This window comes from Protopterus annectens, chromosome 2.part2 (genome assembly GCF_019279795.1).
Source record: "Protopterus annectens isolate FY-2018-M chromosome 2.part2, PAN1.0, whole genome shotgun sequence".
In the NCBI taxonomy this organism is placed as follows: Eukaryota; Metazoa; Chordata; order Ceratodontiformes; family Protopteridae; genus Protopterus; species Protopterus annectens.
The window spans coordinates 37,346,191-37,373,497 of record NC_056730.1 but is presented as its reverse complement, the minus strand read 5'-3'; the positions used below and the strand labels follow the sequence as shown (position 1 = coordinate 37,373,497).

The 27,307-nt window shown below is 44.6% G+C and overlaps 1 protein-coding gene across 4 annotated transcripts in view; it reads left to right on the top strand.

Annotated features, from left to right (window-relative positions):
* THBS4 (thrombospondin 4) overlaps positions 1-27,307 on the top strand; it is a 972,706-nt gene that overhangs the window by 338,135 nt on the left and 607,264 nt on the right. The window lies entirely within an intron of this gene.

Sequence of the window (27,307 nt, the reverse complement as noted above, 5' to 3'; positions counted from 1 at the left end):
AATACTCCTCAGTGTTCTTCGTATCCGCAAAATAGGCAGGAAGGAAAATGAGTGTGTTATCAAGCATATACAGTATGTTTATTTTAAGTACTTACTGCTTGCCATGGATTTTAGGTGTCACACTAAGATATTTTTATGATAATTTATTTATGTTTGTGCTAGCCTTTTTTAATTCTAGAGTCTAGTAGCAATTGTGTCCAGCTATATAGTCCATTTTTTTCTGTAATTCCAGTAAAATTCCACATATTACCCACACTGACATACCAGTTCAAAATGCCCACTTTTCCCCGGAGCTCCAGTGTGCAGATCTGGGTCATTACATACTCCAGTACTCTACATAAAATGTGTATAACATTAGCTCCCTTTATGCATATGAGATTAGTCTCCATCTTGTAGCAGGTTTTTTGTGTACACACTTAGAGCCGTGTCCTTTACAGTAAATTTTGGCAAGCTCATTTTTTTCTTAGTTTATTTGGCAAATTTGAACATATGATTCATTCTGAATGCAATTAGCACTTGACAATTGTGGATTTGTGTAGGCTACCAGAAATAGTAGGGTTACTGTAGTCTATTTCAAATTCACATATTAGTATGAATTTGGAAATCCCTTGGATTTTTTTTTTTTGTGTGTGTGTGTGTCTGGCTCATTTTCAGTTCACAAGTTCTTTTTTCAATCTGCTAAAGTTACTATAACTGAATGAAATGAACAGGGACAAAGTTAAATACTTGATCCAGGAAACTGCAGAGTAGTTGTAGTTCTTTGATTGTAAATGCATACACACACACACACACACACACACACACACACACACACACACACATAAATAGGAAACTCAAAATGGAAAGAGGTTGAACTACTAAGAAATGTAAAAACATCAAATAAAACATTCCTCAGCGGATGCATTACCCCCAACCCCATAAAGATGGGCCTTCTTGGACATAATGGCACATATTCCCTTTTATTCATTTAACGTAGACCATATCCTCTACATATATGGGCCAAGCCCACAGCTCCTCTATACTTGCAGTCAGAATCATCACTGTCCTCCTTTAATCTTAAATACTCATGGATATAAAGTGTCCTGTGACTGTATGAACTGTTTTCCTGTTGGTTTAATAACGTCGAAGTCTATGGCCACTTTAAAGATATTTTACTATTGGTAAGTGGTGAATTTTAAGGTTCGGGCAGTGATTATAATCATCACCTTCCACAAATCCCATGATTCCATAGCTCAGCAGTCCTCCAGCCTTCAAAACTGTGATACTCTTGTGGTTACCACACATACCCAGTCAGAACAAACTCATACCTATCTAACCTACAATTCTGGATATATATGTCTGATGTTTGTAAATGTTTCCTTACCATTCTTGTTGTTATTTTGAGAAATGAATGTACTATTTGTAACAGCCATGCTTACTATGTTCTTGATACAATATGTGGAGTGAGTTTTTGTCTTAATGACCAATGAGCTTTTTCAACTATTAAGTGGGAGGTAATCTTCTGACCTAGTAAGGAGGGTGACTACTGCTTCAAAACTCACTGCATGTCCTATCACTCAATCCCTTATGGACAGGGGCAATCTTTAAGATACTCAATGAACAGGCACAAATCCATGCCAACCTCTTGCCCCTAGGTTCCATATATTGGGTAAAATCAGGCTATATTGACTAGGATTCTAAGGACCCTTAAGCCGTTAGCCTAGTAATGTCCTATAAACCTGTAAGCTTTCCTAGTGATCAAATAAATGCATGTCGATGTGTCCCTTCCTGGTAATCAAATAAAGAAATATTGCTGTGTTAACCTCTCTTTTCAAGACCCCATGTAAGTTGGTTAGATCTGATATTTCCCTTCAGCAGGAAATCAATTTATTGCTCATTTTGTATGACTCATCCATTAGTATCAGAGGCACCTACCTCCAAGGCCACCACATGGTCCAATGAATCAGCTAATACTTAGACTTAAAATCTGAATGTTGCTGTCCTGAAAACTTCTTTTAGGATATGAGAATGTTCTTTCTATTTTAACACTTTTATTGAATTATCAATTAAGACATATGCAAACATGCATTTATATAAAAGAAAATAAACAATGTTAATATGTTCACAGTTAGAAACAGTATACATCACATACATGCTTTTATACAATTATCATTAACCCAACATTAAATAAATTGTTCAATTCCTGCCTTCCTGTAAATCTCATTCCCCCTCCAAAACATTATTCTGCATGTATTATTCCCACAATTCCCTATTTTTTCGATGCAATTTACTCCTACCCTTTTCTAAAGATGCCACTTCCATTTTTTTATCTGTTACAATATTCAGTACTTCAAGTACAGTTGGTTTAGGCTTTGAGTTCCAGTTTCTAGTAATTGCTTTTTTGGCAGCCACCAGAATTAATCTTAACAATGCCTTACTATGTTCAGACAATTCAGATCCTGTATCCCAGCTCAAAAATGTAATTTCTTTAGTACTATGTAAGAAATTTTTAAGTCTACCAACTCAACACTTTCCCAAAAACATATGCTTCCAGTTATATTGTTCTTCCGCCATCATACCTCTGTATATAAAACTGAAGGGACTAAAAACATTTTGCTGCTTGTATCTTCCTATCGATGTTGATTGACAAGAACTTCCAGTTTCTCAGTTTTTGTATTATCTTTTGTTTAGTCTCTTTCCACATATTCTTAACTGCCATAACAGAATCCTTTTTAACCCATACTCATAAATACTTTAGCTTCTTCTACCTCTAACTTTGGCATTCGTAAGTCATCCATAAATATTTCCATGTGTACTTTTTCTTGGTTTCCACATTCCTCTGCTTTATACAGATTTTCATAAAATGTTCAAAATATCTCTAATACCTCTATAGGATCTCTGGTAATTTTTCTTGTAATATGTTCCCTATGTTTGGCAACAATTATTTCTACTCTCTTTTCCTAAGTCATTGTATTAAGAGTTTTTGTAATATGAGGACTTTATCTCCAGAACTGTTTCTATCAGTGTTGTGAAGTACAGAGGAAAAGCTAGAGGAGTTGTAATTGATCATTGTCTTCACAGAGAAAGATGGTCACTCTGTTGTCAAAGGTGGGGTCTTTGCCATGACCTGAAGATGCCTCAAGGTTAAAAGCTTCACACAGGAGCTGATTGCCTTGCTGTGGGCTTTTTACAGCACGTTTAGCGGTTATCTTTATGTAGCACAGTCAAAATTAGATAAGATCTCCTCTTTTATCCCTACTTCAGCAAGTTTAACTCTAAGAAGATGGGATCATTAAAAAAGCTGCCTGTCTTTGAGTTGGATCATGCCTGTAAGTCTCAACTTAAATTTCTAATTATCACTGAAGATTCTTATTTGCCATAAATTCTAAAAAGGGCTATCACCAAGTCAACAAAGGAAACTTTTCCAGAACCAGGAGATTTTCTGGCCACTAAAGCTACTAAACACAAGCCTCATTTCAGGAGTATGTTAAGTGACTTGCACAATCACACAATAGGCAAACAGAGGCTGACAGAATTGAACCCTGAAGTGCAGAACACAGTTGATTAGCACTTCAACCTTAATATTCTGCAGCAAACTGCCAAACTTCGAAAATAAAACAAACAAATAAATATGTGTGTGTGTGTGTGTGTGTGTGTGTGTGTGTGTGTGTGTGTGTGTATATATATATATATATATATATATATATATATATATACATACATATACACGCACACATATGTATATAGAGAGATCATTTAATAACTATTGTAGCGAGCAAAGTACTTTTCATTGGTAGAATCTGGGAGCCAGAATAACACTGAGAATAAATATGAATCAATTCACTTGATTCTTAAATTATCTTTGAATTTCTGATAAACAAAGATTTTAATTGCCACAATAGATTTTATTTTAATACAGCTTGACAAGCTTTTCACACTCACAATTTTCCACACATATTTCAGCAAAGTTTAGAAAAAGAATTACAGTAAGGAATCATATCTGGTGTCAGGGTCTGTAAAATAGTTTTGCTTGTATAGTCCTTGGAGACCTTTAAATTTTCTTCTAACTTTTCCATATACTTTCACGTTTTAGTGTACATAATTTTATCTCTGTTGAGTGTATCATATACCTTTAACTTTGACTGAACTTGTTGTGTTGTCAGGAGTTTATAGTACCTGGCAAATATTTTATTCCATATCAACTTTGTTTTTTTCTAACATATTCTATGTTTAACAGTGATAGTAAATAGTTTCCATGTTTTTTAATAAAATTATTGAATACAACTGTCATAAATTCTTTATTAGGTAACTAGGCAGTTATAAAGGATTAAACACCCAAGTTTATTGTATTCAATCTTGAAATGTAAGATGCAACTGTTTCCTATCTGTAAGACAATTTGCATAATTATGTAAGCATACAAAAGAAAGCATCCTGTTTAATGAAAAAGAAGGACAATTAGTGTTCTTTGAAGCTGTTTGAAAAGAGCAGGTATGTGACATTCATAGCAGACTAACCTTAGAATTGCATAATGTTGCAAAGTGAGTTTTGGAATGGACAGAAAGGTGGCAACAGGGTTTAATTTTCAAAGCTGTGGTGTCATGGCAGTAACAAGTATGCTGAAGTATTTTTAATTCCTAATTGTGATGAAAGAACTCATGTTTAGAACTACCCATGGAACTGAGGCGTGACCACCTGCTCCTATGTGGAGGCTAGGTTCTGTTTATCTGGGAAACAACAAGAAGCTATCTTATTACCAGGAAGTCGCTGACACATAGACTACAGTGAGGGCATTGTGATTGTTGAGCTAAGTAAGGAGATACAAAGTGAGTGACTGACCCAGCAGTCTGAATTCATGAATGATAGATTAGACTTACAAATATCTAATCCATGATTATTTAGAATCTGGTAAATGTTCTACAATAAATGCCAGATTGATTTCAGAAATGAGATAATGCCCTGATTTAGATAGCTATTCTCTACTGCTTAGAAAATTAACATTTTTTAATACTTTTTTAAATGTATTTATTAAAGTTAGGTGAGCTGTCCAAAGACCTTTTTCAGACATGACCAGGAACTTTTATGTCAAGTGTCTTACTCTGTTCTCAATTACAATAATATAAACATACATGAATGGAGTCAAATTGTAGGCCTAAGGCAAGTCAGGCAGATATAGTAAAAGAAGGTGAAAAGGTATAACAAATAGCAAAATATAGGAGCAAAGACAAATGTGAGGTTTCTATACTTACTGAAATCAAATTCATCAATTTACGACTCTTATGCAGTATCTCTGAAGTACTTAGATTTAAATTATGAAAGCACATACTTTTTAGTCTTACAAGAAATCTTGTATGTATTTGTTGAGTTCAGATCTCTGCAGGTGGTTGACATTAGCAGACAGGAGCAACTTAGGAGAATGCCTTTTCACTGATGGCTAGTTCAAATGGTATTGCTTTGTAAATTAAAGTTCTCTCTTTGTAATGGTTTATAGCCAATCAGAAGTCATTAAATCATTCATAAGACTGCAGTGACTGAATATGCACTGTCTTCGCCGCAGTCCCTGTCATGTTAAGTTTTGCAGTACTGTTTGTCCATTTCATCTAACTGAATAATAAGCATATTCAATATGACATACCTTGACAAGGAAAAATACATTCAAATGAGTCAGTCACTTTGGTTTAGCCAATCAGAAATGATTGTTTGGTATGAATCAAGTTTATAGAGAGAGCAAGGGATAAAGTGTAAGTAAATAATATACATACAAATAGGTATATAAATCTAAACTGAAGTGTAAGATGAGTGCCCTCTCAGCTCACTGAATGTTTTTATTATCCGTTTCTTTGTACAATATATGCAGACTAATAGACTTGGTGGTGGTTTGCATTTGTACAGTTTTTAAGTAAAGGTGACGTTAAATGCTGGTGATCACCTTACCATCCAGACAAGAGAAGAGATGTGCTCTAATCAAGGATATTATTTTGGAAACGGAAAACATGACAGAGGTTAATATAAATGAAAAATTTTGTGTATTCGAATGTCAAATGCTAAACAACACCAGAAATAAAGATAACATAGACGGTAACAACTGTCAGCTATGTAGAATTAGGCAGCGATAAGACACCGGCTCGGACTATATAAAATCTTTTTTTTTTTTTTTTATAAGATGGGTATGAATATAAGAAAATATTTGCAGTATGGTTCGGGAGACAAAATGAATATTAATAAAAATGGGGCAACTAAGAAATGTGGGTCATGTAAGCAGTGCCATGTGATTAATGAAAGTGATGGATGTAAATTGGACAACATCAATAAGACATACATTAAGTTTAAAAGGGGAAATTGTAACACAAAAAATATCATATATTTGGCAAAATGTGTATTATGTTCCGCGTTTTATATAGGGAAGACGGAGAGGCAGCTCCGTAGGCAGATTTATGATCACCTATATAAAATAAAAACTAAGGATACAAAAAACGCACTTTACAGACACATAAAAAAATATAATGAGAGACATAGTTTTAGATTTGGAATTATAGATCAGGTGTACAATTCTACTAGGGGAGGAAATCTAAAGGCTGTATTAAGTAAAAGGGAGACTGTCTGGCAAATAAGGACAGATGCAACGAGGGAACCAGGTTTAAATGAGTACATATCTATAAAACCTTTTCTGGAATTACACTAAGGGTAGGTGTAAAAATGGTTCCTTGTTGTATAACAATTATATATGATATGAAATAATTGTATGATGTTTTATTCTTTGTCATCCCTTATCATTATATGTTAGTATTATTTTCCAGATATAGATATATATAAATAAGTTTATGCATACAATCATAGATAACACAGTACCATTAGTATAAATATGTGACTCACGTTGTATTTTGTAGGTACTGACAGGGTGGTATATATACGTGAAGTCACATTTGATGTCATAGTTAAGTTTTTATTATAGGCATAATATAAAGTTGATATAATAATGCATCAAATAGCAAAGTATTTTTGTATATATATACAAGTTGTAAATAGATGAATTAGATCAAGTATGTTAGGTATATTATTGTTTATATATACCTTACATTTTTACATTTTTATTGTTCATTTATTTAAATGATAAATGTGAAATATAAGCACTTGCACTTTAAATTTGTGAAGCATATTTGGCGCCAAAAAGTTTTTAAATGAGCGTATTGATACAAAGTTATTTGTTCTGATGAAGTCTGCATGTTTAGCAGATGAAAGCGCTTAACGTGGTTATTTCAAAGTTTTGGAAGTGTTTTAATAAAGATTTTACACAGTCCAAGCCGGTGTCTTATCGCTGCCTAATTCTACATAGCTGACAAATTTTGTGTACTGTGGATAATGAAGTAAACTTAGGATATTCTGGCAGTTGGTGGGACAAGATTTACATGATCTCACGAGAGGCAGGGATGGTTATGGAGAATCGGCAGAGAGTTTGGGAAAGGTGGAAGGAATGATTAAGGACTGGAAGAGACAAGGAGGTTAAAGAAAGTGATACTGATTAAAACTGTTTTTGTGACTTTCTCAATTTTGTGGTAGGATTTTATTTTTAGAAACTAGGTTTGAAGTTAGAATATTGAATATGTTTTCAGGTGTTATTTGCTGAACACATGTAAACAGATGCTTTTTATGTTTTGGTAGATGGAAGAAGAAGGATGAGGTAGTCAGCTTGGTGTTTTTTGTGTAAGTAGTTTTTACCCTTTCAATCAAAATCTACTCAGTACTGATGAAAAACTAGTGAAAGGAAATAAAGGCACGGGTTAGTGTGGTGCTACAGCAATATTAGGTCTTCTTAATTTTAATAACGGCACACTAAGTTTATGTTAATGGGTATCTTTTGTGTTTATATATGGTGATGTATGATGCATACTTTCTCTTTTTCATATGTAAAGCTTTTCAATAAAAATGTCGCCTTTCTTCTTGCATGTAATGGTTTGATTTTTTTTTTTTTACTTTTTAACGGGTGCCAAGAAGCTTAGAAACAACAGGAGGACTACTAGCAGGGCTCTGTTTTCATATATCACATGAAGGACAACACACGTTTCTTATGCTGCACTGCAGGACAGTGTTTTTTTAAGTATAATCACAGTCTCCAAATGGGATTAGAACCTCCAAGTTCAGAGCTAGATGTGCTACCAGCTGCACCAAGCTGAATTCTAGAAATCTCCCTTAGTTACATTGATTGAAGGGTCATAAGATCAGTAACTGAAGCAATAGCAATCTTACATTTCAGTTTCTTGGTAAGAGCACCATCCATATTACATTCTAGTACCCATAGGTACTCAAATCTGCTTATTTTATAACAGGCATTGAACTGATATAGTTTGGTGATGCAACACTCAAGATGCTTTGTGAAGGTTATTTAGGAATTTGACTGGATACTTAAAAGGCTGTGAATATTTCCAATTAGAGCCCCTCGTGTGGATAAAACACCTAACCCCCATGAGACTTTTTAAACTTTCGTTGATGGAAGGGCTTGGATTGTTACTAAACAGACTATTTCTTGAAGGTGTTTTCCTTTTGCATGTGAGTGCATGTGGGCTCATGCACATGTGTTTGTGTGTCTTCTTGTGCATGTTTGTGTGGATGTGTGTGCGTGAACATGCAGGCATGTATGTTCAGGTTCAAGTCATTATTACATTGGTCTTATCTCTATTTGCCATAGCACTACAGGACTGTGGCTACTCACACACTCTTGCCAGGTTTCCCTCATGTTCCTTTGTTTTCTTAAGGAGAAACAACAGTGTACAGGAACATTGACAGCTGAGGAATATGCAGATTAAACTGCCTTAGGAAAGTAAAGCATCCGTTATTCAGACACTGAAGAATCTATCATTAAGACAGTTTTGGGACCATGATAAGGCACATCCATCATATTCTGAGCTGAATGTCTTCACTAATTCACAAATTCCTCATTTTTAGAAAGAGTGTCTGTGAGTAGCAGCAAAGTGATTATAGAATTGTTATAAATCAGGAAGTCGCATGTCTTGAATGTTTCAGCAGCTATGAAGTACTTTTACCAGAATGGAGAGCAACAGATTAATGACTCTGGTAGTAACAAGTGACCCATTGGTTAACAAAATTCAGTACAGGAATCATAAGTATACACTTGGACTCAATAAAGGCAGTCTCAAAAAATAGAACCAAAAAACTATTTAATGGTACTGCAAGGTTAAATGCTTCAGTTATCAGACCTCTGATGTGCATGTCATCAGCCCAATTGCTGCTATAGTTTGACAGATGGAAAGGAAGTTGTCCAAGTTTTCAGGAATCATCTGCTTTATTACAGTGGGAATAACCCTGGCAAGGCTTTGTCTCTCACTTAAGGATTAGGCTAAATAAACTGAAGGGCAGTTGCCAAACTGTACACGAAAGCTACCTGAACTGTTGTAGTTAATGGAAGTGCATTATTTAAGTACTGTAGCAATCATGAAAGCCTTGTACACAAAGAATCTTGACTGGGATTTAAACATATCAAGGTAACAAGGTCTATACAAGAGACAAAGTAAGTAAAAATAGGAGGAGGTGTAGCCATATATACAAGGGAAAACCATGACAAAAGAATAATGAGCAAATAAAGAGACTAAAAGGTACCATGGAAACACTACAGACTGAAACTGACTACACGACCCACAGATAAGCTGCATAAAAAATCCCCCATGAGAAAGGAAAAACATTAGAAAGGGGTAGATACTATCCTTTTGGAGCAGAGAAAGAATGTTACAGTGGGTTGAGAAATGTAAAATGTTGGATGTTAATTGAAGTATCATGGCAGCAGTGACATCTAAGATTAGAATTATCAGTGATTTATTACAGGCATCACTCTTCACTTAGCTAGTATGGGAACCTAGCGCAGAAACAATCATTTTGGACATGGTGATCTCTCAAATGTGAAAATAAATCATGACAGATATGGGTGTAACCATTTATTTATTTGGGTATTTATTTGTTTATCTTGGTTTGTTTACTAAGGCAGTACTCTTATCACAATAGGCCATTTGCAGGCACAGCCTGATTGAAGAAATTCACAGAAAAAAATAAATAGAACTGATTCAAAATGACAGAGTAATAACAAAAGGTAAAATGTGCAACAGGCATTTGACATAATGAACAAATACTATTAACAAAGGCAGGAAAAGAAATCTGGATTTATTTTATTAGTAAACATGGGAGGTAAACAGTAGGTGAGAACATGTGGTGGAAGTAGAAGTGATGTAGGTGAGGGAGGAGTTAGGTCATGTGTCCAATGGTGCAGGTGAAGCAGGAATTAGGTGATGTGTCCAGTGGTGCAGATGATGGAGGAGATAAGTGATGCATCCAGTACTGCAGGAGAGGGAAAGGAGATAGGTGATGTGTCCAGTGGTGCAGGTGAGGGAGGAGTTAAGTGATGTGTCCAGTGATGCAATTGAGGGAGGGGTTAGGTGATAGGTCCAGTGGTGCAGGGGAGGGAGGAGTTAAGTAATATGTCCAGTGATGCAGGTGAGGGAGGGGTTAGGTGGTATGTCCAGTGATGCAGATGAGGGAGGAGTTAGGTGATGTCTTCAGTGGTACAAGTGAAGGAGGAGTTAGGTGATGTGCCCAGTGGTGCAGGTGAGGGAAGACAGGTGATGTGTCCAGTGGTGCATGTTAGGAAGGAGTTAGGTGATGTGTCCAGTGGTGTAGCTGAGGGAGGAGTTAAGTGATGTGTCCAGTGGTGCAGCTGAGGGAGGAGGTAAGTAATATGTCAGTGATGCAGGTGAAGGAGGAGTTAGGTGATGGGCCCAGTGGTGCAGGTGAGGGAAGAGAGGTAGGTGATGTGTCCAGTAGTGTATATTAGGAAGGAATTAGGTGATGTGTCCAGTGGTGCAGCTGAGGGAGGAGTTAGGTGATATGTCCAGTGTTACAAGCGAGGGAGGAATTAGGTGATGTATCCAGTGGTGTAGCTGAGAGAGGAGTTAAGTAGTATGTCCAGTGATGCAGGTGAGGGTGGAGTTAGGTGATGTGCCCAGTGCTGCAGGTGAAGGAAGAGAGTTAGATGATGTTTCCAGTGGTGCATGTTAGCAAGGAGTTAGGTGATGTGTCCAGTGGTGCAGGTGAGGGAGAAGTTAGGTGGTATGTCCAGTGATGCAGGTGAGGGAGGAGTTAGGTGATACGTCCAGTAGTCCAGGTGAGGGAGGAGTTAGGTGATGTGTCCAGTAGTCCAGGTGAAAGAGGAGTTAGGTGATGTGCCAGTGGTACAGGTGAGCAAAGAGAGTTATGTGATATTTCCAGTCTTATAGGTGAGGGAGGAGTTAGGTGATGTTTCTAGTGGTGCAAGGGAGGGTGGAGTTAGTTGATGTATCCAGTGGTGCAGCTGAGGGAGGAGTTAGGTGATGTGTCCAGTGTTATAGGCAAGGGAGGAGTTAGGTGATGTATCCAGTGGTGCAGCTGAGAGAGGAGTTAAGTCGTATGTCCAGTGATGCAGGTGAGGGTGGAGTTAGGTGATGTGCCCAGTGCTGCAGGTGAGGGAAGAGAGTTAGGTGATGTTTCCAGTGGTGCATGTTAGCAAGGAGTTAGGTGATGTGTCCAGTGGTGCAGGTGAGGGAGGAGTTAGGTGGTATGTCCAGTGATGCAGGTGAGGGAGGAGTTAGGTGATGCATCCAGTAGTCCTGGTGAGGGAGGAGTTAGGTGATGTGTCCAGTAGTCCAGGTGAAAAATTAGTTAGGTGATGTGCCCCAGTGGTGCAGGTGATCGAAGAGAGGTATGTGATATTTCCAGTCTTATAGGTGAGGGAGGAGTTAGGTGATGTTTCTAGTGGTGCAGGGGAGGGAGGAGTTAGGTGATATGTCCAGTGATGCAGGTGAGGGAGGAGTTAGGTGATGTGTCCAGTCTTATGGTGAGGGAGAAGTTAGGTGATGTGTCCTGTGGTGCAGCTGAGGGAGGAGTTAGGTGATGCATCCAGTAGTGCAGGTGAGGGAGGAGTCAGGTAATGTGCCCAGTGGTGCAGCTTAGGGAGGAGTTAGGTGATGTGTCCAGTCTTATTGGTGAGGGAGGACTTAGGTGATGTTTCTAGTGGTGCTGGTGAGGGAGGAGTTAGGTGGTATATCCAATGATGCAATAGGGGAAGGAGTTAGGTGATGTGTCCAGTCTTACAGGTGAGGGAGGAGTTAGGTGATATGTCCAGTGGTGCAGGTGAGGGAGGAGTTAGGGGATGTGTCCAGTGGTGCAGGTGATGGAGGAGGTAGGTAATATGTCCAGTGGTGCAGGTGAGGGAGGAGTTAGGTGATGTGTCCAGTGGTGCAGGTGAGGGAAGAGTTAGTTGATGTGTCCAGTGGTGCATGTTAGGAAGGAGTTAGGTGATGTGTCCAGTGGTGTAGCTGAGGGAGGAGGTAAGTGATGTGTCCAAGGCTGTAGCTGAGGGTGGAGGTAAGTAATATGTCAGTGATGCAGGTGAAGGAGGAGTTAGGTGATGGGCCCAGTGGTGCAGGTGAGGGAAGAGAGGTAGGTGATGTGTCCAGTAGTGTATATTAGGAAGGAATTAGGTGATGTGTCCAGTGGTGCAGCTGAGGGAGGAGTTAGGTGATATGTCCAGTGTTACAAGCGAGGGAGGAATTAGGTGATGTATCCAGTGGTGTAGCTGAGAGAGGAGTTAAGTAGTATGTCCAGTGATGCAGGTGAGGGTGGAGTTAGGTGATGTGCCCAGTGCTGCAGGTGAAGGAAGAGAGTTAGATGATGTTTCCAGTGGTGCAGGTTAGCAAGGAGTTAGGTGATGTGTCCAGTGGTGCAGGTGAGGGAGAAGTTAGGTGGTATGTCCAGTGATGCAGGTGAGGGAGGAGTTAGGTGATACGTCCAGTAGTCCAGGTGAGGGAGGAGTTAGGTGATGTGTCCAGTAGTCCAGGTGAAAGAGGAGTTAGGTGATGTGCCAGTGGTGCAGGTGAGCAAAGAGAGTTATGTGATATTTCCAGTCTTATAGGTGAGGGAGGAGTTAGGTGATGTTTCCAGTGGTGCAGGGGAGGGTGGAGTTAGTTGATGTATCCAGTGGTGCAGCTGAGGGAGGAGTTAGGTGATGTGTCCAGTGTTAGAGGCAAGGGAGGAGTTAGGTGATGTATCCAGTGGTGCAGCTGAGAGAGGAGTTAAGTCGTATGTCCAGTGATGCAGGTGAGGGTGGAGTTAGGTGATGTGCCCAGTGCTGCAGGTGAGGGAAGAGAGTTAGGTGATGTTTCCAGTGGTGCATGTTAGCAAGGAGTTAGGTGATGTGTCCAGTGGTGCAGGTGAGGGAGGAGTTAGGTGGTATGTCCAGTGATGCAGGTGAGGGAGGAGTTAAGTGATGCGTCCAGTAGTCCTGGTGGGGGAGGAGTTAGGTGCTGTGTCCAGTAGTCCAGGTGAAAAATTAGTTAGGTGATGTGCCCCAGTGGTGCAGGTGATCGAAGAGAGGTATGTGATATTTCCAGTCTTATAGGTGAGGGAGGAGTTAGGTGATGTTTCTAGTGGTGCAGGGGAGGGAGGAGTTAGGTGATATGTCCAATGATGCAGGTGAGGGAGGAGTTAGGTGATGTGTCCAGTCTTATAGGTGAGGGAGAAGTTAGGTGATGTGTCCTGTGGTGCAGCTGAGGGAGGAGTTAGGTGATGCATCCAGTAGTGCAGGTGAGGGAGGAGTCAGGTAATGTGCCCAGTGGTGCAGCTTAGGGAGGAGTTAGGTGATGTGTCCAGTCTTATTGGTGAGGGAGGACTTAGGTGATGTTTCTAGTGGTGCTGGTGAGGGAGGAGTTAGGTGGTGTATCCAATGATGCAATAGGGGAAGGAGTTAGGTGATGTGTCCAGTCTTACAGGTGAGGGAGGAGTTAGGTGATGTGTCCAGTGGTGCAGGTGAGGGAGGAGTTAGGGGATGTGTCCAGTGGTGCAGGTGATGGAGGAGGTAGGTAATATGTCCAGTGGTGCAGGTGAGGGAGGAGTTAGGTGATGTGTCCAGTGGTGCAGGTGAGGGAGGAGTTAGGTGATATATCCAATGATGCAAGTGAGGAAGGAGTTAGGTGATGTGTCCAGTCTTACAGGTGAGGGAGGAGTTAGGTGATGTGTCCAGTGGTGCAGGTGAGGGAGGAGTTAGGGGATGTGTCCAGTGGTGCAGGTGATGGAGGAGTTAGGTGATGTATCCAGTGGTGCAGGTGAGGGAGGAGTTAGGTGATGTATTCAGTGGTGCAAATGAGGGAGGAGTTAGGTGGTATGTCCAGTGATGCAGGTAGATACAGGTGAGGGAGGAGTTAGGTGATGTGACCAGTGGTGCAGCTGAGGGAGGAGGTAAGTAATATGTCCAGTGATACAGGTGAGGGAAGAGTTAGGTGATCTATCCAGTGGTATAAGTGAAGAAGGAGTTAGGTGATGTGCCTAGTGGTGCAGGTGAGGGAAGAGAGGTGATGTGTCCAGTGGTGCATATTAGGAAGGAGTTAGGTGATGTGTCCAGTAGTGCAGCTGAGGCAGGAGTTAGATGATGTGTCCAGTGTTACAGGTGAGGGAGGAGTTAGGTGATGTATCCAGTGGTGCAGCTGAGAGAGGAGTTAAATGGTATGCCCAGTGATACAGGTGAGGGAGGTGTTAGTTGATGCATCCAGTAGTCCAGGTGAGGGACGAGTTAGGTGATGTGTCCAGTAGTCCAGCTGAGGGAGGAGTTAGGTGATGTGCCCAGTGGTGCAGGTGAGGGAAGAGAGTTAGGTGATATGTCCAGTCTTATAGGGGAGGGAGGAGTTAGGTGATGTTTCTAGTGGTGCAAGGGAGGGGGGAATTAGGTGATATGTCCAATGATGCAGGTGAGGAAGGAGTTAGCTGATGTGTCCAGTCTTACAGGTGAGGGCGGAGTTAGGTGATGTGTCCAGTGATGCAGGTGAGGGAAGAGTTAGGGGATGTGTCCAGTGGTGCAGGTGATGGAGTTAGGTAATGTGTCCAGTGGTGCAGGTGAGGGAGGAGTTAGGTGATGTGTCTAGTGGTGCAGGTGAGGGAGGAGTTAAGTGATATGTCCAGTGATGTAGGTAATGGAGGAGTTAGGCTTTTTTGTACAGTGGTGCAGGTAAGGGAGAAGTTAAGTGATGTGTTCAGTGATGCAGGTGAAAGAGGAGTTAGGTGATGCATCCAGTAGTGCAGGTGAGGGAAGGGAGTTGGGTGATGTGTCCAGTGGTGCAGGTGAGGCAGGAGTTAGATGATATGTCCAGTGGTGAAGGTGGGGAAAGAGTTAGGTGATGTGCCCACTGGTGCAGGTGAGGGAAGAGAGTTAGGTGATATGTCCAGTGGTGTGGATTAGGGAGGAGTTAGGTGATGTGTCCAGTGGTGCAGCTGAGGGAAGAGTCAGGTGATGTTTCCAGTAGTACAGGTGAGGGAGGAGTTAGATGATGCATCCAGTAGTGCAGGTGAGGGATGGGAGTTAGGTGATGTGTCCAGTGGTGCAGGTGAGGCAGGAGTTAGGTGATGTGTCCAGTGATGTAGGTGAAGGAGGAGATAGATGATGTGTCCAGTGGTGTAGGTGGGGGAGGAGATAGGTGATGTTCCCAGTGGTGCAAATGAGGGAAGAGATAGGTGATGTGCCCAGTGGTGCAAGTGAGGGAAGAGATTTAGGTGATATGTCCAGTGGCACATGTTAGGGAGGAGTTAGATGATGTGTCCAGTGGTGCAGCTGAGGGAAGAGTTAGGTGATGTGTCCGGTGGTACAGGTGAGGGAGGAGATAGTTGATGTGTCCAGTGGTGCAGATAAGGGAGTAGTTAGGTGATGTGTCCAGTGGTGCAGGTGAGGGAGGAGTTAGGTGATATGTTCAGTGATGCAGGTGTTGGAGGAGTTAGGTTATTTGTACAGTGGTGCAGGAAAGGGGGAAGTTAAGTGATGTGTTCAGTGATGCAGGTGAAAGAGGAGTTAGGTGATGCATCCAGTAGTGCAGTTGAGGGAAGGGAGTTAGGTGATGTGTCCAGTGGTGCAGGTGAGGCAGGAGTTAGATGATATGTCCAGTGGTGTAGGTGGGGGAAGAGTTAGGTGATGTGCCCACTGGTGCAGGTGAGGGAAGAGAGTTAGGTGATATGTCCAGTGGTGCAGGTTAGGGGGGAGTTAGGTGATGTGTCCAGTGGTGCAGCTGAGGGAAGAGTTACGTGATGTGTCCAGTAGTACAGGTGAAGGAGGAGTTAGGTGATGCATCCAGTAGTGCAAGTGAGGGAAGGGAGTTAGGTGATGTGTCCAGTGGTGCAGGTGAGGCAGGAGTTATTTGGTGTGTCCAGTGATACAGGTGAAGGAGGAGATAGATGATGTGTCCAATGGTGTATGTGGGGGAGGAGATAGGTGATGTGCCCAGTAGTGCAAGTGAGGGAAGAGACTTAGGTGATATGTCTAGTGACGCATTTTAGGGAGGAGTTAGATGATGTATCCAGTGGTGCAGCTGAAGGAAGAGTTAGGTGATGTGTCCAGTGGTACAGATGATGGAGCATTTAGGTGGTGTGCCCAGTAGTGCAGGTGAGGGAAGAGTGTTAGGTGATGTGCCATTGGTGCAGATGAGGGAGGAATTAGGTGATGTGTCCAGTATTACATGTTTAGGATGAGTTAGGTGATGTGTCCAATGGTGCAGGTGAAGGAGGAGTTAGGTGATGTTTCCAATGGTGCAGGTAAGGGTGGAGTTAGTTGATGTGTCCAGTGGTGCAGGTAATGGAGGAGTTAGATGATGCATCCAGTAGTGCAGGTGAGGGAAGTGAGTTGGGTGATGTGTCCAGTGGTTCACGTGAAAGAGGAGTTAGATGATGTGTCCACTGGTACAGGTGAGGGAGGAGTTAGGCAAGGTGTCCACTGGCACAGGTAAAGGAGGAGTTAGGTGATGTGTCCAGTGGTACAGGTGAAGGAGAAGTTAGGTGATGTGTCCAGTGATGTGGGTAAGGGAGTAGTTAGGTGATGTGTCCAGTGGTGCAGGAGAGGGAGAAGTTAGATGATGTGTCCAATGGTGCGGGTGAAGTAGGAGTTAGGTGATGTGTCCAGTGGTGCAGGTGATGGAGGAGTTTCATGATGCATCCAGTACTACAGGTGAGGGACGGGAGTTAGGTGATGTGTCCTGTGGTGCAGGTGAGGGTGGAGTTAGGTGATGTGCCCAGTGTTACAGGTGAGGAGGAATTAGATGATGTGTTCAGTGGTTCAGGTGAGGGAGGAGTTAGGTGATGTGTCTAGTGGTTCAGGTGAGGGAGGAGTTAGGTGATGTGTCCAGTGGTTCAAGTGAAGGAGGAGTTAGATGATGTGTCCACTGGTACAGGTGAAGGAGGAGTTAGGTGAAGTGTCCACTGGTACAGGCAAAGGGGGAGTTGGGTGATGTGCCCAGTGGTGCAGCAGAGGGAAGAGTTAAGTAATATGTTCTGTGATGCAGTTGAGGGAGATGTTAGGTGATGTGTCCAGTGATGCAGATGAAGGAGGTATTAGGTGATACATCCAATAGTACAGGTGAGGGAGGAGTTAAGTGATATGCCCAGTGGTGCAAGTGAGGGAAGAGAGTTAGGTGATATGTCCAGTGTTGCAGGTGAGGGTGGAGTTAGGTGATGTGTCCAGTCTTACAGGTGAGGGAGGAGTTAGGGGATGTTTCTAGAGGTGCAGGTGAGGGAGGAGTTTGGTGATATGTCCAGTGATGCAGGTGAGGGAGGAGTTAGGTGATGTGTCCAGTCTTACAGGTGAGGGAGGAGTTAGGTGATGTGTCCAGTGGTGCCAGTGAGGAAGGAGTTAAGCAATATGTCCAATGATGCAGTTGAGGGAGAAGTTAGGTGATGTGTCCAGTGATGCAGGTGAAAAAGGGGATAGGTGATGCATCCAGTAGTGCAGGTGAGGGAGGGGTTAGTTGATGTTTCCAGTGGTGCAGATGAGGGAGGAGTTAGGTGATGTGTCCAGTGGTTCAGGTGAGGGAGGAGTTAGGTGGTATATCCAGTAATGCAGGTGAGGGAGGAGTTAGGTGTTGTGTCCACTGGTACAGGTGAGGGAAGAGTTAGGTGATGTGTCCAGTGGTGCAGCTGAGAGAGGAGTTAAGTATGTCCTGTGATGCAGTTGATGGAGACATTAGGTGATTTGTCCAGTGATGCAGGTGAGGGAGGAGTTAGGTGATATGTCCAGTAGTGCAGGTGAGGGAGGAGTTAGGTGATGTATCCAGTGGGGTAGTTGAGGGAGGAGTTAAGTAATATGTCCAAAGATGCAGTTGAGGGAGAAGTTAGGTGATGTGTCAAGTGATACATGTAAGGAAGGTGTTAGGTGATGCATCCAGTAGTGCAACTGAGGGAAGAGTTAGGTGATGTGCCCAGTGGTGCATGTTAGGGTCGAGTTTGGTGATGTGTCCAGTGGTGCAGGTGAGGGAAGAGTTAGTTGATGTTTCCAGTGGTGCAGGTGAGGGAGGAGTTAAGTGATGTTCTCAGTGGTGCAGGTGAGAGAAGAGAGTTAGTGGATGTGTCCAGTGGTGCATGATAGGAAGGAGTTAGGTGATGTGTCCAGTGGTGCAGATGAGGGAGGAGTTAGGTGATGTGTCCAGTGGTTCAGGTGAGGGAGGTGTTAGGTGGTATATCCAGTAATGCAGGTGAGGGAGGAGTTAGGTGAAGTGTCCACTGGTACAGGTGAGGGAAGAGTTAGGTTATGTGTCCAGTGGTGCAGCTGAGGGAGGAGTTAAGTAATATGTCCTGTGATGCAGTTGTGGGAGACGTTAGGTGATGTGTCCAGTGATACAGGTGAGGGAGGAGTAAGGTGATACATCCAGTAGTGCAGGTGAGGGAGGAGTTAAGTGATGTGCCAGTGGTGCAAGAGTGGGAAGAGAGTTAGGTGCTATGTCCAGTGGTGCAGTTGAGGGAGGATTTAATTGATGTGCCCAGTGGTGCAGGTGAGAGAAGTGAGTTACTTGATGTATCCAGTGGTGCATGTTAGGAAGGAGTTAGGTGATGTGTCCAGTGGTGCAGATGAGGGAGGAGTTAGGTGATGTGTCCAGTGGTTCAGGTGAGGGAGGAGTTAGGTGATATATCCAGTAATGCAAGTGAGGGAGGAGTTAGGTGATGTGTCCACTGGTACAGGTGATGGAAGAGTTAGGTGATGGGTCCAGTGGTGCAGCTGAGGGAGGAGTTAAGTGATGTGCCAGTGGTGCAAGTGTGGGAAGAGAGTTAGGTGCTATGTCCAGTGGTGCAGGTGAGGGAGGCGTTAGGTGATGTGTCCAGTCTTACAGGTGAGGGACGAGTTAGGTGATGTTTCTAGAGGTGCAGGTGAGGGATGAGTTAGGTGATATGTCCAGTGATACAGGTGAGGGAGGAGTTAGGTGACGTATCCAGTGGGGTAGTTGAGGGAGGATTTAAGTAATATGTCCAATGATGCAGTTGAGGGAGAAGTTAGGTGATGTGTCAAGTGATGCAGGTAAGAAAGGAGTTAGGTGGTGTGTCCAGTAGTGCAGCTGAGGGAGGAGTTAGGTGATGTGCCCAGTGGTGCATGTTAGGGTGGAATTAGGTGATGTGTCCACTGGTGCATGTGAGGGAGCAGTTAGGTGATGTGTCCAGTTTTACTGGTAAGGGAGGTGTTAGGTGATGTTTCTAGTGGGGCAGTTGAAGGAGGAGTTAAGTGATATGTCCAATGATACAGTTGAGGGAGGCGTTAGGTGATGTGTCTAGTGATGCAGGTGAGGAAGGAGTTAGGTGATGCATCCAGTAGTACAGCTGAGGGAGGAATTAGGTGATGGGCCCAGTGGTGCAGGTTAGGGTGGAGTTAGGTGATGCATCCAGTGATCCAGTTGAGAGAGAATTTAAGGGATGTGTCCAGTGATGCAGGTGAGGGAGGAGTTACATGACACATCCAGTACTGCAGGTGATGGAAGGGAGTTAAGTGATGTCTCCAGTGGTGGAGGTGAGGGAGGAGTTAGGTGATGTATCCAGTGATGCAGGTGAAGGATGAGTTAGGGGATGTGTCCAGTGGTGTAGGTGGGGGAGGAGTGAGGTGATGAGCCAAGTGGTGCAGGTGAGGGAAGAGAGTGAGGTGATATGTCCAGTGGTTTAGGTAAGGGAGGAGTTAGGTGATGTATCCAGTGGTGCAAGTGAGGGAGGAGTTAGGTGGTATGTCCAGTGATGCAGTTGAGGGAGAAGTTAGGTGATGTGTCCAGTGGTACAGGTGAGGGAAACATTAGGTGATGTGTCCAGTGATGCAGGTGAGGGAGGAGTTAGGTGATGCAACCAGTAGTCCAGGTGAGGGAGGAGTTAGGTGATGCAACCAGTAGTCCAGGTGAGGGAGGAGTTAGGTGATGTGCCCAGCGGTGCAGGTGAGGGAAGAGAGTTAGGTGATATGTCCAGTGTTGAAGGTGAGGGAGGAGTTAGGTGATGTATCCAGTCTTACAAGTGAGGGAGGAGTTAGGTGATGCATCCAGTAGTGAAGGTGAGGGAGGAGTTAGGTGATGTGCCCAGTGGTGCAGGTTAGGGAGGAGTTAGGTGGTATATCCAGTAATGCAGGTGAGGGAGGAGTTAGGTGATGTGTCCACTGGTACAGGTGAGGGAAGAGTTAGGTTATGTGTCCAGTGGTGCAGCTGAGGGAGGAGTTAAGTAATATGTCCTGTGATGCAGTTGAGGGAGACATTAGGTGATGTGTCCAGTGATACAGGTGAGGGAGGACTAAGGTGATACATCCAGTAGTGCAGGTGAGGGAGGAGTTAAGTGATGTGCCAGTGGTGCAAGAGTGGGAAGAGAGTTAGGTGCTATGTCCAGTGGTGCAGGTGAGGGAGGATTTAAGTGATGTGCCCAGTGGTGCAGGTGAGAGAAGAGAGTTACTTGATGTATCCAATGGTGCATGTTAGGAAGGAGTTAGATGATATGTCCAGTGGTGAAGGTGGGGGAAGAGTTAGGTGATGTGCCCACTGGTGCAGGTGAGGGAAGAGAGTTAGGTGATATGTCCAGTGGTGTGGATTATGGAGGAGTTAGGTGATGTGTCCAGTGGTGCAGCTGAGGGAAGAGTCAGGTGATGTTTCCAGTAGTACAGGTGAGGGAGGAGTTAGGTGATGCATCCAGTAGTGCAGGTGAGGGATGGGAGTTAGGTGATGTGTCCAGTGGTGCAGGTGAGGCAGGAGTTAGGTGATGTGTCCAGTGATGTAGGTGAAGGAGGAGATAGATGATGTGTCCAGTGGTGTAGGTGGGGGAGGAGATAGGTGATGTTCCCAGTGGTGCAAATGAGGGAAGAGATAGGTGATGTGCCCAGTGGTGCAAGTGAGGGAAGAGATTTAGGTGATATGTCCAGTGGCACATGTTAGGGAGGAGTTAGATGATGTGTCCAGTGGTGCAGCTGAGGGAAGAGTTAGGTGATGTGTCCGGTGGTACAGGTGAGGGAGGAGATAGTTGATGTGTCCAGTGGTGCAGATAAGGGAGTAGTTAGGTGATGTGTCCAGTGGTGCAGGTGAGGGAGGAGTTAGGTGATATGTTCAGTGATGCAGGTGTTGGAGGAGTTAGGTTATTTGTACAGTGGTGCAGGAAAGGGGGAAGTTAAGTGATGTGTTCAGTGATGCAGGTGAAAGAGGAGTTAGGTGATGCATCCAGTAGTGCAGTTGAGGGAAGGGAGTTAGGTGATGTGTCCAGTGGTGCAGGTGAGGCAGGAGTTAGATGATATGTCCAGTGGTGTAGGTGGGGGAAGAGTTAGGTGATGTGCCCACTGGTGCAGGTGAGGGAAGAGAGTTAGGTGATATGTCCAGTGGTGCAGGTTAGGGGGGAGTTAGGTGATGTGTCCAGTGGTGCAGCTGAGGGAAGAGTTACGTGATGTGTCCAGTAGTACAGGTGAAGGAGGAGTTAGGTGATGCATCCAGTAGTGCAAGTGAGGGAAGGGAGTTAGGTGATGTGTCCAGTGGTGCAGGTGAGGCAGGAGTTATTTGGTGTGTCCAGTGATACAGGTGAAGGAGGAGATAGATGATGTGTCCAATGGTGTATGTGGGGGAGGAGATAGGTGATGTGCCCAGTAGTGCAAGTGAGGGAAGAGACTTAGGTGATATGTCTAGTGACGCATTTTAGGGAGGAGTTAGATGATGTATCCAGTGGTGCAGCTGAAGGAAGAGTTAGGTGATGTGTCCAGTGGTACAGATGATGGAGCATTTAGGTGGTGTGCCCAGTAGTGCAGGTGAGGGAAGAGTGTTAGGTGATGTGCCATTGGTGCAGGTGAGGGAGGAATTAGGTGATGTGTCCAGTATTACATGTTTAGGATGAGTTAGGTGATGTGTCCAATGGTGCAGGTGAAGGAGGAGTTAGGTGATGTTTCCAATGGTGCAGGTAAGGGTGGAGTTAGTTGATGTGTCCAGTGGTGCAGGTAATGGAGGAGTTAGATGATGCATCCAGTAGTGCAGGTGAGGGAAGTGAGTAGGGTGATGTGTCCAGTGGTTCACGTGAAAGAGGAGTTAGATGATGTGTCCACTGGTACAGGTGAGGGAGGAGTTAGGCAAGGTGTCCACTGGCACAGGTAAAGGAGGAGTTAGGTGATGTGTCCAGTGGTACAGGTGAAGGAGAAGTTAGGTGATGTGTCCAGTGATGTGGGTAAGGGAGTAGTTAGGTGATGTGTCCAGTGGTGCAGGAGAGGGAGAAGTTAGATGATGTGTCCAATGGTGTGGGTGAAGTAGGAGTTAGGTGATGTGTCCAGTGGTGCAGGTGATGGAGGAGTTTCATGATGCATCCAGTACTACAGGTGAGGGACGGGAGTTAGGTGATGTGTCCTGTGGTGCAGGTGAGGGTGGAGTTAGGTGATGTGCCCAGTGTTACAGGTGAGGGAGGAATTAGATGATGTGTTCAGTGGTTCAGGTGAGGGAGGAGTTAGGTGATGTGTCTAGTGGTTCAGGTGAGGGAGGAGTTAGGTGATGTGTCCAGTGGTTCAAGTGAAGGAGGAGTTAGATGATGTGTCCACTGGTACAGGTGAAGGAGGAGTTAGGTGAAGTGTCCACTGGTACAGGCAAAGGGGGAGTTGGGTGATGTGCCCAGTGGTGCAGCAGAGGGAAGAGTTAAGTAATATGTTCTGTGATGCAGTTGAGGGAGATGTTAGGTGATGTGTCCAGTGATGCAGATGAAGGAGGTATTAGGTGATACATCAATAGTACAGGTGAGGGAGGAGTTAAGTGATATGCCCAGTGGTGCAAGTGAGGGAAGAGAGTTAGGTGATATGTCCAGTGTTGCAGGTGAGGGTGGAGTTAGGTGATGTGTCCAGTCTTACAGGTGAGGGAGGAGTTAGGGGATGTTTCTAGAGGTGCAGGTGAGGGAGGAGTTTGGTGATATGTCCAGTGATGCAGGTGAGGGAGGAGTTAGGTGATGTGTCCAGTCTTACAGGTGAGGGAGGAGTTAGGTGATGTGTCCAGTGGTGCCAGTGAGGAAGGAGTTAAGCAATATGTCCAATGATGCAGTTGAGGGAGAAGTTAGGTGATGTGTCCAGTGATGCAGGTGAAAAAGGGGATAGGTGATGCATCCAGTAGTGCAGGTGAGGGAGGGGTTAGTTGATGTTTCCAGTGGTGCAGATGAGGGAGGAGTTAGGTGATGTGTCCAGTGGTTCAGGTGAGGGAGGAGTTAGGTGGTATATCCAGTAATGCAGGTGAGGGAGGAGTTAGGTGTTGTGTCCACTGGTACAGGTGAGGGAAGAGTTAGGTGATGTGTCCAGTGGTGCAGCTGAGAGAGGAGTTAAGTAATATGTCCTGTGATGCAGTTGATGGAGACATTAGGTGATTTGTCCAGTGATGCAGGTGAGGGAGGAGTTAGGTGATATGTCCAGTAGTGCAGGTGAGGGAGGAGTTAGGTGATGTATCCAGTGGGGTAGTTGAGGGAGGAGTTAAGTAATATGTCCAAAGATGCAGTTGAGGGAGAAGTTAGGTGATGTGTCAAGTGATACATGTAAGGAAGGTGTTAGGTGATGCATCCAGTAGTGCAACTGAGGGAAGAGTTAGGTGATGTGCCCAGTGGTGCATGTTAGGGTCGAGTTTGGTGATGTGTCCAGTGGTGCAGGTGAGGGAAGAGTTAGTTGATGTTTCCAGTGGTGCAGGTGAGGGAGGAGTTAAGTGATGTTCTCAGTGGTGCAGGTGAGAGAAGAGAGTTGGTGGATGTGTCCAGTGGTGCATGATAGGAAGGAGTTAGGTGATGTGTCCAGTGGTGCAGATGAGGGAGGAGTTAGGTGATGTGTCCAGTGGTTCAGGTGAGGGAGGTGTTAGGTGGTATATCCAGTAATGCAGGTGAGGGAGGAGTTAGGTGAAGTGTCCACTGGTACAGGTGAGGGAAGAGTTAGGTTATGTGTCCAGTGGTGCAGCTGAGGGAGGAGTTAAGTAATATGTCCTGTGATGCAGTTGAGGGAGACGTTAGGTGATGTGTCCAGTGATACAGGTGAGGGAGGAGTAAGGTGATACATCCAGTAGTGCAGGTGAGGGAGGAGTTAAGTGATGTGCCAGTGGTGCAAGAGTGGGAGGAGAGTTAGGTGCTATGTCCAGTGGTGCAGTTGAGGGAGGATGTAATTGATGTGCCCAGTGGTGCAGGTGAGAGAAGTGAGTTACTTGATGTATCCAGTGGTGCATGTTAGGAAGGAGTTAGGTGATGTGTCCAGTGGTGCAGATGAGGGAGGAGTTAGGTGATGTGTCCAGTGGTTCAGGTGAGGGAGGAGTTAGGTGATATATCCAGTAATGCAAGTGAGGGAGGAGTTAGGTGATGTGTCCACTGGTACAGGTGATGGAAGAGTTAGGTGATGGGTCCAGTGGTGCAGCTGAGGGAGGAGTTAAGTGATGTGCCAGTGGTGCAAGTGTGGGAAGAGAGTTAGGTGCTATGTCCAGTGGTGCAGGTGAGGGAGGCGTTAGGTGATGTGTCCAGTCTTACAGGTGAGGGACGAGTTAGGTGATGTTTCTAGAGGTGCAGGTGAGGGATGAGTTAGGTGATATGTCCAGTGATACAGGTGAGGGAGGAGTTAGGTGACGTATCCAGTGGGGCAGTTGAGGGAGGATTTAAGTAATATGTCCAATGATGCAGTTGAGGGAGACATTAGGTGATGTGTCCAGTGATACAGGTGAGGGAGGACTAAGGTGATACATCCAGTAGTGCAGGTGAGGGAGGAGTTAAGTGATGTGCCAGTGGTGCAAGAGTGGGAAGAGAGTTAGGTGCTATGTCCAGTGGTGCAGGTGAGGGAGGATTTAAGTGATGTGCCCAGTGGTGCAGGTGAGAGAAGAGAGTTACTTGATGTATTTTATGGTGCATGTTAGGAAGGAGTTAGGTGATGTGTCCAGTGGTGCAGATGAGGGAGGAGTTAGGTGATGTGTCCAGTGGTTCAGGTGAGGGAGGAGTTAGGTAATATATCCAGTAATGCAGGCGAGGGAGGAGTTAGGTGATGTGTCCACTGGTAGAGGTGATGGAAGAGTTAGGTGATGGGTCCAGTGGTGCAGCTGAGGGAGGAGTTAAGTGATGCGCCAGTGGTGCAAGTGAGGGAAGAGAGTTAGGTGCTATGTCCAGAGGTGCAGGTGAGGGAGGCGCTAGGTGATGTGTCCAGTCTTACAGATGAGGGACGAGTTAGGTGATGTTTCTAGAGGTGCAGGTGAGGGATGAGTTAGGTGATATGTCCAGTGATACAGGTGAGGGAGGAGTTAGGTGATGTATCCAGTGGTGCACGTTAGGGTGGAATTAGGTGATGTTTCCAGTGGTGCATGTGAGGGAGGAGTTAGGTGATGTGTCCAGTTTTACTGGTAAGGGAGGTGTTAGGTGATGTTTCTAGTGGGGCAGTTGAAGGAGGAGTTAAGTGATATGTCCAATGATACAGTTGAGGGAGGCATTACGTGATGTGTCTAGTGATGCACGTGAGGAAGGAGTTAGGTGATGCATCCAGTAGTACAGCCGAGGGAGGAATTAGGTGATGTGCCCAGTGGTGCAGGTTAGGGTGGAGTTAGGTGATGCATCCAGTGATCCAGTTGAGAGAGAATTTAAGTGATGTGTCCAGTGATGCAGGTGAGGGAGGAGTTACATGACACATCCAGTAGTGCAGGTGATGGAAGGGAGTTAAGTGATGTCTCCAGTGGTGGAAGTGAGGGAGGAGTTAGGTGATGTATCCAGTGATGCAGGTGAAGGATGAGTTAGGGGATGTGTCCAGTGGTGTAGGTGGAGGAGGAGTGAGGTGATGAGCCAAGTGGTGCAAGTGAGGGAAGAGAGTGAGGTGATATGTCCAGTGGTTCAGGTAAGGGAGGAGTTAGGTGATGTATCCAGTGGTGCAAGTGAGGGAGGAGTTAGGTGGTATGTCCAGTGATGCAGTTGAGGGAGAAGTTAGGTGATGTGTCCAGTGGTACAGGTGAGGGAAACATTAGGTGATGTGTCCAGTGATGCAGGTGAGGGAGGAGTTAGGTGATGCAACCAGTAGTCCAGGTGAGGGAGGAGTTAGGTGATGTGCCCAGCAGTGCAGGTGAGGGAAGAGAGTTAGGTGATATGTCCAGTGTTGAAAATGAGGGAGGAGTTAGGTGATGTATCCAGTCTTACAAGTGAGGGAGGAGTTAGGTGATGCATCCAGTAGTGAATGTGAGGGAGGAGTTAGGTGATGTGCCCAGTGGTGCAGGTTAGGGAGGAGTTAGGTTATGTGTCCAGTCTTATAGGTGAGGGAGGAGTTAGATGATGTTTCTAGTGGTGCAGCTGAGGGAGGAGTTAGGTGATATGTCCAATGATGCAGGTGAGGATGGAGTTAGGTGATGTGTCCAGCCTTACAGTTGAGGGAGGAGTTAGGTGATGTGTCCAGCCTTACAGTTGAGGGAGGAGTTAGGTGATGTGTCCAGTGATGCAGGTGAGGGAGGAGTTAGGTGATATGTCCAGTGATGCAGGTGATGGAGGAGTTAGGTAATGTGTCCAGTGGTGCAGGTGAAGGAGTTATTAGCTGATGTGCCCAATGTTGCAGGTGAAAGAGGAGTTAGGTGATGTATCTAGTGGTGCAGGCGAGGCAGGAGTTAGTTGATGTGTCAAGTGATGCCGGTGAAGGAGGAGTTAGATGATGTGTCCAGTGGTGTAGGTGGGGGAGGAGTGAGGTGATGTGCCCAGTGGGGCAGGTGAGGGAAGAGAGTTAGGTGATATGTCCAGTGGCACAGGTTAGGGAGGAGTTATGTAATGTGTCCAGTGGTGCAGCTGAGGAAGTAGTTAGGTGATCTGTCCAGTGGTGCAAATGAGGGAGGAGTTAGGTGATGGTCCATTGGTGTGAGGTGAGGGAGCAGTTAGGTGATGTGTCCAGTGATGCAGGTGAGGAAGGATTTAGGTGATATGTCCAGTATTACATGTTTAGGAGGAGTTAAGTGATGTGTCCAGTGGTGTAGGGGAAGGAGGAGTTAGGTGATGTTTCCAATGGTACAGGTAAGGGTGGAGTTAGCTGATATGTCCAGTGATGCAGGTGAGGGAGGAGTT